This window comes from Molothrus ater, chromosome 8 (genome assembly GCF_012460135.2).
Source record: "Molothrus ater isolate BHLD 08-10-18 breed brown headed cowbird chromosome 8, BPBGC_Mater_1.1, whole genome shotgun sequence".
NCBI classification, from domain to species: Eukaryota; Metazoa; Chordata; class Aves; order Passeriformes; family Icteridae; genus Molothrus; species Molothrus ater.
This window is the reverse complement of record NC_050485.2, coordinates 6,308,466-6,327,143: the sequence shown is the minus strand read 5'-3', so window position 1 is coordinate 6,327,143 and position 18,678 is coordinate 6,308,466. Positions and strand designations below refer to the sequence as shown.

The following is an 18,678-nucleotide window of genomic DNA, read 5'->3' as shown; positions in this document are numbered from 1 at the left end:
AGCAGTCAAGCCCAACTTCCAAAAAAGCCCTGTATGGTATTGTATAGGCACAGTCAGAGCTGCTTTCCCCAGACACAGGGCTCCATTTTCCAGTACATAATTTTCACTTTGTGCTAAACAGACAACAGAGTGTGAAAACTCCCTTTTTTTGGGTTTGACATTATCGTACAGACAAGAAAACCATCTGCAGTTTTCAGCTTCAGCTTTTGCTCCAAGTTGGGATCTTTCTGTTACTTTTCCCAATACATTTTCAAGCCCAGACACTAATTCAGGCTACTCCCCAGTTCAGCTGCTCTCCTACTCTGTGAGTAATGTCTGCTTTTTAGCATGATGCAGGAGCCACCAAACAGCACCTGAGTAGGGTGTTTATAATCCCAGGATGCCATAGCACAAAGCAGGCTCCTTGAATCCAGTACTTACCCAAAAAAAAGAGCATGAGCTTGCCAGCTGCACAGCCCAGCAGTGCTCACTCATGAAGGGTAGAACAGCACCGGTGGAACTTCACTGCAGTCCAATATCACAACCTGTCATATCTTCCTTGCTAAAGGAATCTGGGTAAAGAAAACACAAGCTGTATTTAAGCAATAATACCTTCTGGGAATGTCTAGCAACAAGTGCTCTGAGGAACAAGCTGTGCCTCTGGCCCTTACCCTCACTACTCAACATTCTCAGGCTGAGTTAAAATAGCTCAGTTAAAAGTCATAATTGCTATTCTCAACAGTAAAATACTTTTTTTTTTAATGTACCTTTTAACATGCTGCAAAGTTAAACATGGCTTGCATGTTGCCATGGATATGATTTCACGTTTATAAGACTGGTCTTTCCTGGCAGCTAAATGCCAGCATAGGAACAAATAGCAGAACAGGGTTTTGTTTGGCATTTTCCTTTGTTTCGGATAGCAGCTAACTACTTTTCTTATTAACAAGCTTTTGATTTTACTGGAGTTTCTCTAGGAACAGAGTTCATCTCATTGGCATTAAACACATCACAACCAATCCTCCAGGCTGTGTGAGCAGAGCCCTGACCTCTGTGGCCCACTCATGAGAATCAGGGTATAGGGTCTAGCCTGAGTATGTTTACACATCTGCATGAAAACATCCTTTATCTCTTCTTGCTTCATCTCTCAACACAGAGAGCAGGGGTTGCGCTAGAACCAACTTTTATTCAAAATAAAAACATTATAAATTCTGACTAAAATAAGGTACTGAAGTTAGGTTTTCATTTAAGGAGAGGAGCAGTTTCATTCCATAGGGTCCCAAGAAGAATGTCCAAAATGGAATTGCTAAATTTGTATCAACTTCAAATCAGCTGCATTCATGCAGAAAGGCTAATGGAGCAAGAATAAAACCCAGACTGGCAGGAAGGTGTTACCAGTTCAGAATACCAAGTCCAAATGCCTCCTTCTCATCCACACCTAAGGACTCGTGCCCACATCTATTTCAAAGGCTGTGGGTGTACCTCTAGTCCTTCTGGATGACCTATGTGGCAAAAGTCACCTGGTCTTCAGTGGGACAACATTTCACCCCTCAGTGAATGAACCCAGGGATAACTTTTGCCTGCTGGTTGGTTACATGTAGGATTGTATCAACTCAGCTGCTATCACCAGGAAATCTGAAAATAAGATGTAATTGCACAGACAAATCTGGGGATTACACCATGTCCCTCCAAATCACGCAGCCAGAGTGTTTACCTCTGTCTGTGTGTTGCTGTCATGAAAAATCCTGTACCTATTTCAGTGTCAGAGATACATATCAGTCAAACCTGACTTCAGCTTTTGAAGTGGGTGGAGAGCAACACCGCCCCTCTCCTGTGCTGGAGCCTGCAACTAAACTGCATTTTACTCACAAACATATCTGTAGTTCTGCTGTGTTCTGACTTTTAAAAAAAAATCTCATTGGACAGACACCACCAGCAAGTTTCTCCACTCTGTGGAGTGTCTTCACAGCCCTCCCACATAGTGAAAATGACTCAGACTAAACTACTAAATTTAGGGCATTGGTATTCTATGTGTTACGCTGGTGTTCATACAAGTAATGCCTTAAACAGTAAATTTCTGAATTAAGCATTCAGGCATCTTTTCTGTGCTGCATTTGCCACTGAAACAGAACGGCAACGAAGGTGGGCTGAGGAGGAGGTTATTTGGATCATGATTTGGCTTGTGTTTTGGCTAGAGCTATATGGGAATTTGAATGAGGTTTGCATGCACTTTTAGAAGTACCTAATGACCCAATATCATGATGTTTGATCTCAAGTGATGAGATCGTGCAAGATTAGCTGCCCTTGGGAGATTCCCCTCATCTCAGGCAAGAGACAGCAGGCTTTGACTCACAACTGGGGAGGATTTCTCTTGGGATGAATAGACCAAATCCCACTCCTCAGCATCCAACTCAGCCATCTTTGTGATGTTCCCCTCCTGGAAGGATGGTTCATGAAGCAGCTGCTGAGCTGCTGGTTGCAAATCCATGTAGTCAACTAGATCGGTACTTCTGTAACTCAGTATAAAATACAGAGAACTACTGAAAGCTTTTTATTTGCAAATCAGATCCTGCTTCATGAGCAACAATCATCTGTGTAGCAAGGACAAGGTAGTCTGGAAGAAACCCATGATGGCCATGAAGTTCTGTGGCTATCACCAGCAAGTCAGGGCTTTGCAGAGAGATTGGCCATGTGGTCACTACCCAGAAAAAGGGACAGCAAGTCCCTGGCCCTACAAGGAACAGAAGAAGCAACGAGAGGGATGGGATAAGAAGAGGAAGGGGAGAAAGAGGAGTGCTAATGAACTTTGTCAGTTGAGGCACTCTTTCCATTCTGTTTGCTTAAAATCCCCAACAAATCAGTGTGAGCCTGAAGTCAGGCCAGAGCCTGGCCAAGCGACCACACTCTCCTTTAATCTGACCACACCACCTGCTGAAGCCAGTGAGAGTTTATCTGGGTATCTCAGGCAATGACATAGAAGCAATGACTCATCTATTAATGGACTTTGGTTCTTTATCTGGCTGCCAGGTGCCTCCAGAAAGGCACAGCTTTCCTAAATATTAGTGGTTTTTGAAACTGCTGAATAATTTTTACAAACACAGTTGACGATCTTTTATCCAATTAAAACCATGCAATTGCTAGGAGCCATGTGAGCTGTTTACATTGCACATTTCTATCACATGTCCTTCCTTTGTTCCTCATCACTGGAGCACAACTCTTCAATAAAAATTATGTTCATGCAAAACCACTTTAACACTTTTACATAATCTGTTGTAGCTTCTAGGAATGCTTATACCATCTGATGCACAGTATTTCAACCTGGGAAGCTGGGCATTCTTGTCTGAAGCTCTGCAGAGCAGGTAAAGAATAATTCTTTTCAGTACAACCCACACCTTTTTCTTGTATGACCATCTGCCCTAAGGAAAATTTCCACAGTACAATGTCTATTCTTGTGCTGACCCCACCCAAGAAGCAATGATCTTCTGTACCCCAAAGTGCCCACTTAAGAGAATCTTAAAAACCCATGCCTAGAAGTGACCTGGAGGGATTATTTAACCTCTTTCCTTGCTCTGAAACAGAATAAATAACTTAGACCATCTCTGAAAAACATTCATCACACTTTTCTTGCAAAAATTCGACAAGAATACGTCACTTTCTCCCTAAGTAATCTATGCCATGATTTTACTACTAGTGCAATTAGAGAACATTTTCCTAACACTTGAGCTGTGTTTCTTCACTTTATCACCTCGTATTTGTCCAAGCAGGCAATTTTGACTGGGTCAAATTACCTCATTTTATCCCCCAGATTTTGACTGGTAGCAGAGTCATAATGAAGGAAAGATGTTGAAAGTCAAGATCAAGAGATATACCAAGATCAGATTATCTATATATATGATATCTACTGCATACTAGTTGCCCTATAAACTGAGAAATTCCATTAGTTAAATATTAATTACTCTTGGAAATTACGTTTTAAAATCATTTTACAATTTAGGTCCATACAAACTGTCTGACAAATCTGTCCCACTATCTGTCCAGGAATCCAAATCTCTTTCTTGAGTGGATTTCCAACTTCATCAACACTTCCTTCTTTAGAATACTTAAAGGCGACTTGTGAAAAAGATAGGGACAAACTTTTTAGCAAAGCCTGTAGGACAGGACAAGGTGTGATGTTTTTAAACTAAAAGAAGTCAGGATTAGACTGCATGTAAGGAAGTAATTTTTTACAGTGAAGGTGGTGGAACAATGATACAGGTTGCCCAGAGAGGTGGTGGATGCTCCATCCCTGGAAACATTCAGGATCAGACTGGACTGGGCTCTGAGTGACTTGATTTAGTTGTAGATATCTCTGCTCACTGCAGGGGGCTTGGACTTGATGGCCCTTAAAGGTCCCTTTCAACCCAAACCATTCTGTGATGCTGTGAACAAGTAAATCTTCCTTGGTGAAATTCAGTTAAAGTATCTCCCTAATAACTCCTACCTTGTGAAAGAGAGTAGCCTCAAAGTATCCTACCATGGTGATACATTAAGGGGTTTTGTCATACTGCCTTTCCAAACAATATCCACATAAAATGTCCCTTTGCCACTAATAAGTGCTTCCAAGAGTTGCTCAAAAGCATCTTTCCACTTGTCCCAGGCAGGTGGCTTAAAGGACACCCACCTGTCAAAGAGGCTCTGCTCTTTCTCTTTCTATCCTCACCCAGACAAGTCTGTCCTTCATTATTCCACAACTTCAGGACAAGCATGGATAACACTTCTCCATTTCTCCAAGCCTGTCTGTACAGAATGAGCTGTATGAATGCTCCAGTCCTGAGTCTGATCCCAGCAAATTTCTAACATATCTATGAAATATTTAATTTGACTCTACTGCTACAATGCCAGGTCCTTTTTCCATATTTGTACTGATGTTACCTTCTTAAACTTCGAAGGATGCTGTTGTAATATTAATTCTTTTAAACCTTTGCACTGACCTCTTTCAAAGTGAACATGAAGTCCTTTTCTCACGAGGCTGGTGAAGGCTGCACTGTGATAGAGCCCCATTTCTTCATCACCTGGGAGAAATTCAAATTGCCTACCTTCAAAGTATGGCGTTAGCAAGCGCCAAATATGTTACTTCCACACTTTTGATTTAAAAATTAAGTGGTTTGGTACTCCTGAATTGAAACACTTAATTTCTGTGTGCTGAACCAAAGCAAAATATTTTGATCTGACCCAGTTTGCCTTCAGTTTGTCTCATCTGTCCAAAGTGAGCCTCTCTGTCCAAGCTTTTTCCCATGATCCAGCACTACGGTAGGTAAGAGGAGAAATTGCAACACACCCTTGGTTAGATAATGCAGAGATGGGAGTGGCTGTAAGAAATAATCAGGATACAAAGCTTCCTGTCCCAAAAATACCACAGCAGTTCACAGAAATGGCTCAGATTCAATATTAAGTAACACACAGCAACCCAGCTCAACAAACTGTTTTGAAATGGGTAAAACTGACTCAAAGCAAAGTATTTCAGTAGTACCCTCCTGGCAGTCTTCCTTAAATTTCAATCTCACAGAATTTCTGCATAAAAGTCACTTGAACACCAAGTATTTTTTAACATAATATAATTAGTAACTGTAGAAATAGATCAGTCATCATGACTTGCTGCACAGGAAGATCAGAATACTGATTCATACATACTTTATATACATTGAATTGCTTCAGAAACCCAGTACTTTTACATCTTCTTCATACCATGACAGTTCAAATGGAGGTCTTTGCTCTGCAATGGCTTGCACATGATGAGAAGTGATGCTAATCATGAGAACTACCAGAAAATTCTTTTGAGCCAATTAGATGGCATCAGTCACAATGATATTAGTCATCCATTCCTCACTCTGAGGAGAAGGAACCAAAAATTGTCATTCATCTACTCCTGAAGCTGTGGAAGACATGAGGGAAGTGCACTATTTCCCATTCTTTTTGCAACCATTGTTACACAGAGTGACACGAGCTGCTATTTTCTGTTCCTTTTCTAGGAGAATGGTGGTTACTCTCTGTGCAGGTTATAAGAGAGACCTTGATCTCATTTAACTGTTTCATACTTCCTCTGCTCTTTCTTGATCACCACAGGACCCAAAAAGAAAATGGCACCAGAAAATGTTGCCATTAGCTTGATGCCATTAGCCTCAGCAGCTTGTAAGGGCAAGCTGAGTGAGATGTGACTGCTGGCTAACAGTGACAGAGGAGAGAGTTGTCACACCTGGTGCCATGACTCAGCACACCAGTGAGAATAACTAGAAAAGCATGAGAAGTGGTAACCAACATGTGCCAAAAAGTGGACACTCCAGGAAAATCTTCCAAAAAGCTGATAGTGAAGCATCAGAAGATGCAAATTGCAGAGGGTTAAAGTGGAGGACTGTAAGAACAGAGTGAGGAATAGCAGAGAGACAGACTGCCCTGGAGCAACCAGCCTAACAAACCACTCTGCTGGGATCAGTAAGTACCACTGATCTCAGGGAGCTGTGAGCTGGGGCAAGTCCAGGAGGAACTGATATGAGGAGAGGCTGATCAAACCCTATTTTTCCACATCAGGATGGTTTGGGTACCCCAGAGATGCTGGTGTAGCAATCTATCACTTTCACCCCAGCCAGGAGACCAGACTACCCAGCAGCCCTGGTGAGCACAGAGATCTCTGTATGTGATGCTGTTCCAATGTGAGAGGCACCTTTGAAGCACTCAACAGCCACAAACATCTCCAAGGCACAGGCTGGCCAGCTCTGGAAATATCAACTCTTGAAATCCCTCCTACACTTCATTTTTGGAAGACAGAGATAGTGAAAATGAGGATGAAAAATCAGAAATATCAACCCTTCTAACAGAGGGGTAAATAGAGCAAGTTAATAGTAAAGTAATATTCTTGAGAAGGCAAAGAAAGATCTGTGGCTGAGAAGTCAAGATGCATCTGGCACATCTGGGGAAACTCTGCCAAGGTTTTCATGGCATCTGGTCCTCTGGGATCACATTTTGGCTCACTGCCCAGTTAGAATTTGCCCTTGAAGGATTTTATGGGCTAGATTCTCACTTAGAGTAAACTGTGCTGCTGCTTTTTAGAAGCTGGACAATTTTGAGCAGGAGAGAGTTATGTCCCAGATCTCAGACTGGTAGGATGGTTTTCTCAGGGGTGCTACATCTGATGGCTTCATAATGAAAGGAAATATTATCCATGCCATGAAACTTCAATTCAACAAATTAGAAAATGACTTTACAAGTAGTCACGTTAACAGATGGTACCAAATCCAAGTAGCAAAGATCACAATTACTTCTTCACATTTTGCATTTTGTCTTTTTTGTGTGTGTGTGTGCTTCAGCCCCAAAGAAACAGATTATGACTCAAGAAGTGGAGCTAATTAAATTATAACATACTAGAAGGAGATTTGGCTGTGTTGATATATCTGGAGTGTGGTAAAGCAAGATATTCCTCTGTAAACACTGAGATACCTCCCCAGGATATCTCATAATTATGAAATAATTATGAGTATCTCCAGAAGAAGTCTTAGATTTGAATGCCAACCCTAAAACTAAATCATGCCTGAGCTAGATAAATCAGATAATCTAAGACCATATTTACATACCTATAAAAAGAAGATGGACAAATGGAATAGTAACTGCTCCTTGCAGTTGTTGCTAGGCCTCAGCTTTCTACATCCAGCTGCACTGAATCCAGATTCATTCTCTTCAAGAGATGGTATCTAGGACTCTGATTTGTTTTCCACACTGTCCAGTAGAAATAATTTAATCATAGTGAAATAAGACTCACAGCAGCCCTCTTCTTCTCAGAGGAAGAGAGATCTTCCAGAAACTGTGAAGATACAACTTTAATTATATTCCAATGTGCAATTATAACAAATGCCGTTTTGCCCCATGCTAACAACATAAAAGGTCTCTGAGGTGGCCCCTGCTTTGCTTGGTGAATGAATGAAGCAACGCTGACCTAAGAGCTGTTGATGTATCCCAAAGGGAGGGGAACAAACTTTCAGTGCAGAGCATCTTCACACCAGTACACTTCTCTCTCCTCCAGCCTCTACTTGACCTGGACATACTGCTGGCAAAAGAAAACTAGGAGAGAGGTTTCTAATAGATGAACTCTACTAGCACCTTCTACTAGGCTTTAAGACATGTCCAACCTAGTTGTCAGTGCACATCCTGCCAGAAGTTCCAACTGCCCCTGCAGAGTCAACAGAAGGGAACATCTCTCTGTGTCTGATCATACAAGAGATGCTCACTGAAGACATGGCAAAGAGGAGCTCTGGGCATATGCAGTATGCTCAAGCATCTGCAGCAAATCGATCTGTCTGTGGGCAACAGATGCCTCTGCAGACATGCAGCACTCCAGGCTCTTTTTATGCTCATTTGCATTTAAATACTGCTAATTGGAACTCAAACTTATACTTCCCTGGCTCTGAGCAAGAAAAGCACACCCCTTTAGCCTAGAGTTAATGCCTAGGCTTAGCTAATTGTCCTGGCTCTCTCCAGCACCAACAGAGACAGGCAGTGCTGCTGTATGATTCACTCTCCTAAATCCATAATGAATCACTCTGGCCACCTTCAGTGAAGAGGAGACACACAAGAGTGCCCATACCTGTTGCTTAGAATACAGACCGGGCCTCCAGACAGCTCAAGAAGGATAAGATACAGCCTACCTGAATGGCTTTGACTTTTCTGTACCTAGTGGTCAAGGCAAATAAAAAAGGAACTCGGGCTGTGGCTTTTGGACACAATAACCTTACAAAGATACAATGAAAGCTGTAATCCAAACACACCAGTGTCAATTACAGTAACACATGCAGCAGTTCCTGTAGAAGTCAAAAGCTGTTCCACATGAAACTCAAGTGAGCCACAGCCTGTGTGCAGATGTGTGTCACTCATCTGCCCAATACGAAGGCCACTGCCAGTTCACATGCTGTGTATGTTTTCAGTCAGAAAAGAAATTAGGTGATTGATACAAGGGTCTGGAAACCAGGTCATGAGATTCCTTCTGCATGATCCTGGTGTCCTGCACGAAACTTCCTGTCCAGACAAACACCTGTAACCTCTGCTTGGCTTCTGCAGTACTTTTAAACCTTCCAGAGAGAGCCTGCTTGGGCCCAAGCTGCACTTCTGGGCAAGTGGCAGGGAAGAACAAGGCTCTGCCTGTGGGAAAGCAGATAGACTCTCCTGCTGGTTCCAAAGCTTCTGTGGGGGCACACAGCCAGGGCAGGCTGCCAGGCTTCTCTCAGCAAGAGCTGCATTGCCAGAAATGACCCCAAGGGATCCACTACATCATACAGAAGCACAATATTTACATGCACAGACCTTGTGCCCCAGTGTCCCCAGAGCAGCTGCCCTTTCTGCAATGAGGGTTCTGTCATGCCCATGAGAGGGCTGCTCAAGGCCCATTGGAACAGGCCCAGGCACTGGATCAAGTCTGACCAGCTCTGGAACATCCAGCTGTGTGGTGTGACATGTTCCTTTATCTCCTGGAGGGAATGGGATTTTATGCATTTTCATTCTAAACACACAAAGCAGGTAGAGAGATGAAATACAGCACAGTCAGGCTCTGAAAAAACTTCTTGTAGGTATGAAGACTGCAAGTGACATACATCATTCTTCATTTAACAGTTCCCTGATCTCTGACTTGTGGATTGTTCTCCCTCTGAAAAACCCTAACTATTCCTTTCACATGGGAATTTTGACCAGAGCCATTGAGATGTCTTTACACATAGATTTGGCATAGCGACTGCAATGGCAGTGAGATATTGATCTGGCTGGGCACAGCTTGTACCTACCCTGTGCCTGAGGCAGAAGAGCAAATGTCTATGTCAGCTATACCTGGAAAGAAAAAGGGTTTCTGTTTGAGTCAGCACACAGCATCAGGCAGCCAGGAACTGCCTGCTCCACTGGGCTCCTCATGCTGATGACAACATTCCTCAACAACCAGCTTTTGAAAGATCACAATGAAGAGTATGCCACCAACTGAAATATGCTTATCAGGCAATATAAGCTGAATGCTTTGAGAGCACTACTTACAGCACTTTGTCCTGTACATCTTGTAGGATCCTTCTTCCAAGGCTTATAAACTAACCAGACTGTCTAGACCAAGTTGTGTATGTGCTGTGGATAGACACACCACAGAGCAAGAGTAGCAGGAGGACAGTTTCTTCCCTGCAAGTACATCATAAATAATACAAATCAGTCTATGAACGATGGGAGAAGACTATCAAGTGTATGCAACAGTCGTGACTTACACCTACCAGAAATGTGTGCCAACACATCACATCAATTGACTTTCTTTTCACTTGGTCTGCATCTGACCTTGCCATGTTCATTCCAGTAATAGAACAGCTTCAACCTCCAGGTTATCTTTCAAATAACATTTTTCAACTGATAACATGCTCCCACATTTAAATTAACCAAACTTTTTACTACACTTCAGTCTATTTTTTCATACAGGTTTAATGCCAGAATAGTTGGGAAAATGAAAGAGTACCTTTTTAACAAAAATATGTGGTTTAGTAATTGCAGCACATGTCAAAGTCAACAATCAAACAGCTCAGGAAATGCAAGGTAATGTTTTCATTCCAATTATTGTTTTCTTAATTTAGCAAATAGGATTTTTGACTGCATTTAAAGAGGAAATCAGCAAAGCAATACTAAATTTTCTGTAGAAGAAAGAGTCATAACTCAGGTTACCACAGAAACAAATTTAAGCACACTGGTGCCACAAATCAAGTAATTAGGCAGAAAGAATAATTTAATGTCTTCAAAAATTAATTATTTATGATACCATGTTATGTTTGGGATATAAATATTTATTATCTTGCATTTTCTATACCTTCAACCCTTTCTAATAAAGGGCAATTCAGCCAAGTCCAAGCAGTGAACAGTAAGACAATATGATGTTATATTTGCCTCTCTCTTGAGAAGCAGAAAGTACATTTTATGTCAAATTACTCCATGCATAGGGAACACTGCAATATTGTGTACCTACAGCCATCCATGGATTACACTCCTGTGTAGAGCCAGCAGCAGCCTAATAAATTTAAATAAACTGCCATAAAGTAGTCAGGGGCAGTCTTTTTAGTCTTGCCATACAGTACAGCAAGAAATGTATTGTGTTGTATATTTGCCTTGTTACTTAGCTTTTCCTGACAAGAAGCAAGTTTACCTAAACACCAAAAACAGAGAGAACTTTAACGCTTAAATCCTTATGCTCTTTCAGCTAGACATCAGTAATATCCATTTCTTCAACAACTCACAGTGCAAAGAGTTGTTACTTCCCCTGCAGGACTCTAATCTGATAAGGAGCCAAGACTCAAGCCAAATCTCAGCAAGAAAAGAAAAAAAATATTCTGTCTTCCTCTTTTTTTTTCCCCTTGCTCACAGAACATTACCAAACTGGCCTTTAGTATAAGTTCAGCTCAGAAGTAATTCTTGAAAGCCCATTGGTGGAGAGTGCATTTCCTTCTCCTTTCAGGTTGAAAAGGAAACTTTCTGTGAGTTTACTGTAATGGAGTATTTGTCTGTATCAAAAACACCCTGACCTCTCCAGCCACAAGATTAAATACCAGCAGCCCACTCTGTCACTAGTTCACTATTAGGAAATTACATGGGAGGAAAGACACAACATAAAATTCACAGGGAGAAAAATAGAAAAAAAAAAAGACATCGGTAGTGGTGGGAGTGAATGAACAAGCTTAATAATGAAGCCAGTAAAAAGGAAAATACCCTCTGGCCAATTGATAATAAAAGGTTACTTGAGGCAAAGGGTCAGATCCTGAGCAGTGCAAACTGGCCCAGCTTCTCCAACCTCAGCAGAGCAACAGTGATTTACAGCAGCTGCAAAAAGCCCCAGGAGACAGAAAAACCCAGCTATAAAAATGGAACTGGAGGCCCACATTTTGAAAAGCTTCCACTCACTTTTAGCACCAGACTGAGGTACAGAGGTGACTCTGAGGGTTTGTTTCTGCGGGGGAGCTCCTGTGAAGTAAGCTGAAGTGTGAATTTACACTGCATTTATTCTGGGTCTTAAGTAGGCTGTAAATTCACACCCAACCTATTTTACAGGGATTTCCCCAAGTAGATAAGCCCTAAATTTGCCTCCTAATCATGGAGGTATACAAAATAAATAGATGCTTTCAAAACTGCAGAGCCACAAAGGAATCTCTCTCTTGCTTGTAGGGCCAAGTGGGTACTGAATAATATATATTGTATTGTAGTTCTGCAAGTGCATGTGCCCTTCTTTCAACCACAGACCCCCAGGTCCCCTCCAGTTATCTCTCTCAATATCTTTTTAAACCCCTGGATCTGTCCCAGCCTCATGTCAGACTTCCATAGCCCAGCCCCAGGCTTCTCCCTTCCCCACTGCAGTTCCACATATGAAGATCCACATTTCTTTACCTACTCACCCCTGACCCTCAGGGGCAGCAGTAACTCCTCATCCTCGTGCAGAGGTGTTGTCTCCTACCAGTTTCCTATTATCAACCTATCTAACCATGCTCTGATCATTCATGCCTCACTCACCCCCAGAACCACTGGATCCCTGGGTTAATGCATGTCCTTTGAAACCTCCTTCAGAGTCATAAGGTTAAATCCATGCCAAGAAATGCCAAGAAGCTGGGCAAGATTATTCACACTTTCTTGGCTGGAAGATGCTTTTACACACAGCCAGATGGGCAGGCAGAGGCCTTTGGCAGGAGCCAAGAGAAAGCAGCTGGTATGGTCACAGCTTCACCAGGGTCCTCAGGATGGGGATTTGGTCCTCAGCAGGCTAGGAGAACCAGCTTGAATCACACAAGGCCTGGGCTCTTTCCCTGGAGACTCCCTTTCCCTGGGAGGGACAGTGAGGCTGTAGTGGAGCAGAGCATTTATGCCTTGACTAACCTGGGCCAGTGCACTACTTGAACAGCTGCCTGTGCTGGCTCAGGTGTCAACTAAGTCCCACCTGTGGCCATATCACTCTAATACAGTGACAGCACTGTATCCTGAAGGATCCTTTCCAATAAGTCAATTTAGCAATATTCTCTGTCACCTGAAGCAAACACCAGGTTTCTCAAAAGCAACCTGGAATGCTTTCCTTCGGTGAAATGCCCGATTTTGCAAAGCATGCAAGTCTGAAAGTCAGTTAACACTTAAAAGTTTGAATTTTCAGGGTATAATTTCTTTCATTTGTAGCTTTCCCAAGCTATAGATTTCCTGTCTATTGTCTCTCTCTTGGTGTTTATAACTCCAGAGCCTAGCTATTCTAAGTCCTTACTGAGCCTACCACTTATAAGGTAAAAGGATAACCACCAGCATATTCCCTAAACAGGGCAGCCCAGAGAATTCAGTCACCAAAATACATCCAGCAAGGCAAAGGAACAGGGCCCTCCATGTTATTTTAACAACCATTCCCCTGAAATCATTGGCAATACTAATCTATTTATCTTGCAAGTAGACAAATGTACGTGACTTTCCCATGCAATAAAACACTGATTAAACTTAGAGCATTTCAGGCAGGTCATATTTCTCAAATGAAAATCAGACTTTATTAACCCTCAAAGGAAATTCCACATAAAAACAAAGCATCAGAAAGCCAGAAGCATGTAAGAATTTAGTCTGCATTTCAGTCAAAATTCAGTGATTCCTTTAACTGCTCCAGTTGCAAAGTTTTCAGAAGAACAGTAAGCTGTCCTTAGAAAGCTAGCCAGTAGAAGGACCACTGCTCTCCACTGCACTCCTCCCTACTCTGTCACATTGTAGGGAGGCCTTTATGCCCTGCTAAATGTAAAATATTTTAGAAAAACAAAACCAGGAAACAAACTGGGATTTGGTCAAGAGTTCATGCTAGCTGAATCACTGTGGTGTGGAAACCACCAGCTCTAAAGATGGAAAGTCCGGAGCCATTCATTACCTCAAAGAAAGAAAAGAAAAAAAAAAAAGAAAAAAAGACCCTCAAGACCCATTTAGCTTGCTGGTAAGCTGCTCCAACACCTAAAACATAAAAGAGGCTACCTATTGACAGATGCCTTGATCTTTTTCCTCTTCATCTCTCTCAGAGCACAGCCAGCAATTTGATCTGCTCCACAGTTTTTCATATTGGGTGCAGCGAGAATTGTTTAAATGTCACTCCCTGACTCAACATGCAGAAATGCTGTAGGGTCAGAGCACTGCTTCTTCCCTCCACATCCTGCACCTATTGCCCTCTTCAGCCTTTCCCAAAGGGAAAATATCTACATATTTTACAGATTGAATATGGCCAGTTTCTAAGTAGAAATCCATTCAGACTCCTCTGGATTGCCTTGGAACCTCTCAGATAACTAGAGGAAATATTGCTCAGAAGCAATTAAAGACAACTGCTCTTGGACAGATAATGGGCACATTTAGGGAGGCATCACAGCCATTTTGAAAGAGGCCTGGAAAATCTTAACATTGTTAAAATGTGTATTCACAGCTGCTGATAAGATCTAGTAACGATGTCTGTGTTGTGCTGGTGCATATCATCGCCTTTCACAAGCCAAAATCTTACCAGCAAATCATTTCAGCAAACTTTAAAAGGCAGTGCTGTGCCCAATGCTTGTAGGAAGAACAGTTCTTGACAAGCTCACCATACATTTTTCACTTTCCTTGTTTCCAAAGTACTGGCATACAGAAACACACTATACTTAGGCACTAAATACATTTGTCTCAGCTAACCATCACATTATTTGACATAATGCTGTCACTAAAGCAAAGAATCCTATCAGCTTCCAGACTCACCTGAATGCTGTGCAGCCTTTTGTCCATTCTGGATGGGGTGACCAAGAGCTGCAGCACAAAGGGGATGAACCTGTGCTGCAGAACCAGAGAGCTGGTCCAAAGGCTAAATATTGTAACATGAGGAAACCTAGGATCAGCAGTTCTGCAACATATTTCCTTACACAGACTTATCTCCATCATTTATTCTCTCTGTGCCCCCGCTCTGTAAAATGGTACTTTTATATAACAGTCTCTGTGAGAATATGGTATGAAGTGGCACATTGACAGGGAACATGGAAATACCTCTGAATCTATAACTCTACATTACCAATCAGTCATCTTAAACACCCAAAAATGAATGATTCCAGAGAATGTTACAGTGGAAGTGACTCACAAAAGACTGAAGAATCAACATTCTCCTGAACTGAATTCAGTTTTGTGAGTGTAAGCTTTAAAGGGTTCATTTACCATAGTGATTCCATTTGGAAAGAAGTCTTTAAAAATTATAAGCATCTTTCTACAGAGTAAACTGCCAGCTAGCAGCAATGTTATTTCATAGCACTGGTGTCAATGACCATGGAAGCCTTCCAACTCAGCAAAGTATGTTCCATGATGTCTTGAGAAAAAGATATATAAAAACAGCACAATCAAAAGCCTGTTGTGCATTAATTTTGCACACTTAATGGAGCTGATGCTACAAAGTACTTCTAGCCCTATCAAAATTTCACAGGCAATATGTCAGAAGACAATCCATCCTAAAATACTAAATCACAGTACACTTCAGATATGCACCAACTTTACCTACAGAGGCTTGCATCAACCAATGCATCAGTCTCCCTTTCTCTTTCTTGCAGGGCTTATAAGGCATGACAGCTCCTGGTGACCTCCTCTGGTGCCCTGGTCCTCTGGACTCTCACTGCTTTCAGCTCCACGTGTTGCCAGCACCTGTAACATGAAACAATACATTCTGAGTACTCCCTCTGCCCCCTCCCATTACACTGGTGTTCAAGTTTGGAGTAGCAGTGTGATTCTGAAGCCAGAATGCCCCACTTAGTGTGCAGCTCCCAAGCACAGAGCAGATTGCTTTCAGATGGAACTAAGCTGGAAGAGGTACCCCAGCAGCACAGGAAAAGCACACAGGCCCCACATGGTGTGCAGGCCAGGGGAGCTCACAGAGCTGCAGCTCTCCAGGCCCACTCCTAGCTCCTACTACCATCGCTTGTGCAGAAATTGCCTTGGAGTATCAGACATTCTTTCTCCTCTGGGCAAACTTAACAAATCTTTTCTACTCTCATCCAACCCCCCAAAAAACAGCTTGATGCTTGTCTTTTCAGACATTTACTCAGCCAGCATCTCCAGTGGATCATAACATTTGAATTATTATATTTTTGGACCAGTCATTAAAATTGTCATTGTTTAGGTTCTTGCCCATCTGCCAGTATTCTGTCACTCACCTCTTCCCTGTTACCTACTTCTGCTCTTGGACTTACTTGTCCTGTTATTATGATTTTAGCTATGACTAACATCAAATTAATCTGAAGTAACACAATTTTCTGTGATTTCTTAGATTTCATGTGACTGAATTTCTATGTGAGTTCCACCAGCACAAGCTGAACCTTCACATTACCTACAGAGAAATCATGTCCTTTTCTCTCCCCATTAACTGCAGCCTCTCTTTGTGGGCTAACCCAGGACACACAGAACTGAATGGAAGGACCTCAGCTGACTGCAAGAGGCAGTCCCCTAAATGCACTTAATGAAGTCATTCAAACAACTGATGCTATTTATGTTGAATTTCATGACTATATGACATTCAGAGATAACCATGTATGTTCTGTGTCTTTAGCAAATACATTTTTCCTATTATACATTCTGAAAAAAATACTGGTTTTGTTCTAATGTAATTTTAAGAATCAAATTTATATACAAGACCTTTAGAAAACAGAGACCCACCTCTAGATGCAAAGAACAAACATTTGCATTACCTATTTATATTAAAATATGCAGAAATTTCCAAAGTATTCAGTCAACTTATAAATTTTTATAACTTCTTAGAATTGTTAACATTTTTTTAACACACAGCATTATTTCAGCTTTGTAGAAGGCTCAATAACAATCTTTCTGGTCTGGAAAAAAAGGAAAGAACATTATAATAAAGAATGCAGAATAAATAAAAACAAAACAGTACAAGCCGTACATCCACGCATACAAAGACAACTTTCATGGTGAGCTATAAGCAAGTATAATAACACAATGTGCTGCATGTTGATTTCACCAGTGAAAAGAATTTCTCCAGTTATTGAAGACTTTCCTGGCAGAATTTCAGAAAAAAAAATTCTGACATTCTCCCAATCTGACTTCTGTGCAATGCAAGTCATGCACATTTTAAATACCGATGAATAATACTGCCTTTCTTCTGAGAACTGTTAACAGCTGTAGAAACTATTATAGCCCGCTTAAAATCATGTCTCTGTAGTCAATACTCTCCAGACACTTAGCAAGACTAAAGCTATTCCTGGGACTAAACTAGAATTGCTATGTGAGTACAAAGTTTGATTTATGTTGAAATGAAACAACAAACATCTGATCTTTCCTTTTTTTAAATAGCCATTCACATAAACACAAGAATCAGCTGCATAACTAGAAAGCGATGTACCAAATTTACAGAAATTGGACAAAGGAGGACCACCCACAGTTACCTTCAAAAAGAAAAGATTTGTGAAAGGGTGAAAGATGGCTGGTTAAGATACTTTGTACAGCCATGGCCACCCTAATGTCTTCGTGGTGAGGCTGTGGTGTACGAGTGTTGTTTCATGAATCTGGTTTTTCAAGTTTTCTGAAATACACAAAATTATCAGCAGCCCAGTCCAATATCTTGGCAATGCTCATCACCAGCTGCTCTCAGATAGATCACAGGCACAGTGGACTGCATAATAAAATCATCCAGATGCACTCAAGAGGAAGTCAAAATCTCTGTGTACTAACATTATTTTTTCACATCACAGAGCACAGGTGGGAACAGGAGAAATGCTCTGTTGTGGCTACTCCGACATTTTGAAATCATGACTGGAAAAAAGAGACAAAACACAAGTAGAACAAGTGCAAACCTCAAAAGGCATAAGATTTCAGATTATGTTCTATAGATTCATGTATATTACTAAGATTCCTCATTCTAACAAACTGCCACCAAAATTCCTTTTTCTTTTACACATCTTCACCTTTCAAGAAATAAATACACCTAAGTAAATATTATCAGATTTTTGAGGGTTTGTGGTCTCTGACAAAGACAGCAAATAATTTGACTAGTAACAATTAAATAGAAACAATAATAAAGTGAGGATTAAGCTAATTTCAAGAGTCTCTTCCTCTAGAAGAGTATCATAAATCAATCAAGAAGCCTTAAGCAGCTTCAAATTAATTCTTCAGCTTCTTCTAGATTAATTCTAAATCTTTAGCTCTTAAGGTATCTAGAAAGGTGAAAGATAAGCTAATTGTTCATCTCATTATTAGTTTTTCTTCAGTCAGTAAGTTACCTTCTTTATAGCATCACACTTCATCTTCTAATCAGAGCTTTCACGGCGGTTTTGTGGTATTACCAGTATGGCACAGGGACACCTCCACCTTCTCCAGCAGACATGCAAGTAGCAGAATAACCTGTGTGCCCTTCTGCTGCCCCAGGTGCCATCAAACACAGCTCTCCACACAGCCCTGTGCTTGCCTGGGGAAAACATGACTATGGTATCAGTGCTGCTTTTCAAAAAGCTGCTGTTGGTTCCCCCAGTAACATTTACCAGGCATGACTGGCGCAGGTGCCCAAGGATGGAAACTCACTGTCACTAAAACCTGACTTGCCCACCCCCGCTGGAATGGGACTGAGAGAGACTGAGGACTCCAGAGGCAAAACAAAGCTTGAAATTCCAAATGCAGACTAACACAGGGCAGAAATGCTGTCATCCTCTCTACTTTCAGGTCAAATTC

General features: G+C 41.5%; 1 long non-coding RNA gene across 3 annotated transcripts in view; it reads right to left on the bottom strand.

Moving 5' to 3' along the window:
• The window catches only part of LOC118688473 (uncharacterized), a 127,901-nt gene extending 110,064 nt beyond the window's left edge, over positions 1-17,837 (bottom strand). For 2 of the 3 annotated variants that reach the window (XR_004980471.2, XR_004980473.2), the window contains exons 1-5: positions 17,400-17,837; positions 16,686-16,826; positions 15,502-15,645; positions 10,015-10,149; positions 421-551 (exon numbers count right to left, since the gene is read on the bottom strand). This is a non-coding gene — a long non-coding RNA (uncharacterized LOC118688473). The remainder of the gene's footprint in view (positions 1-420; positions 552-10,014; positions 10,150-15,501; positions 15,646-16,685; positions 16,827-17,399) is intronic. The other variant, XR_004980472.2, reaches the window with a different exon arrangement.
• Positions 17,838-18,678: the final 841 nt, after the last annotated feature.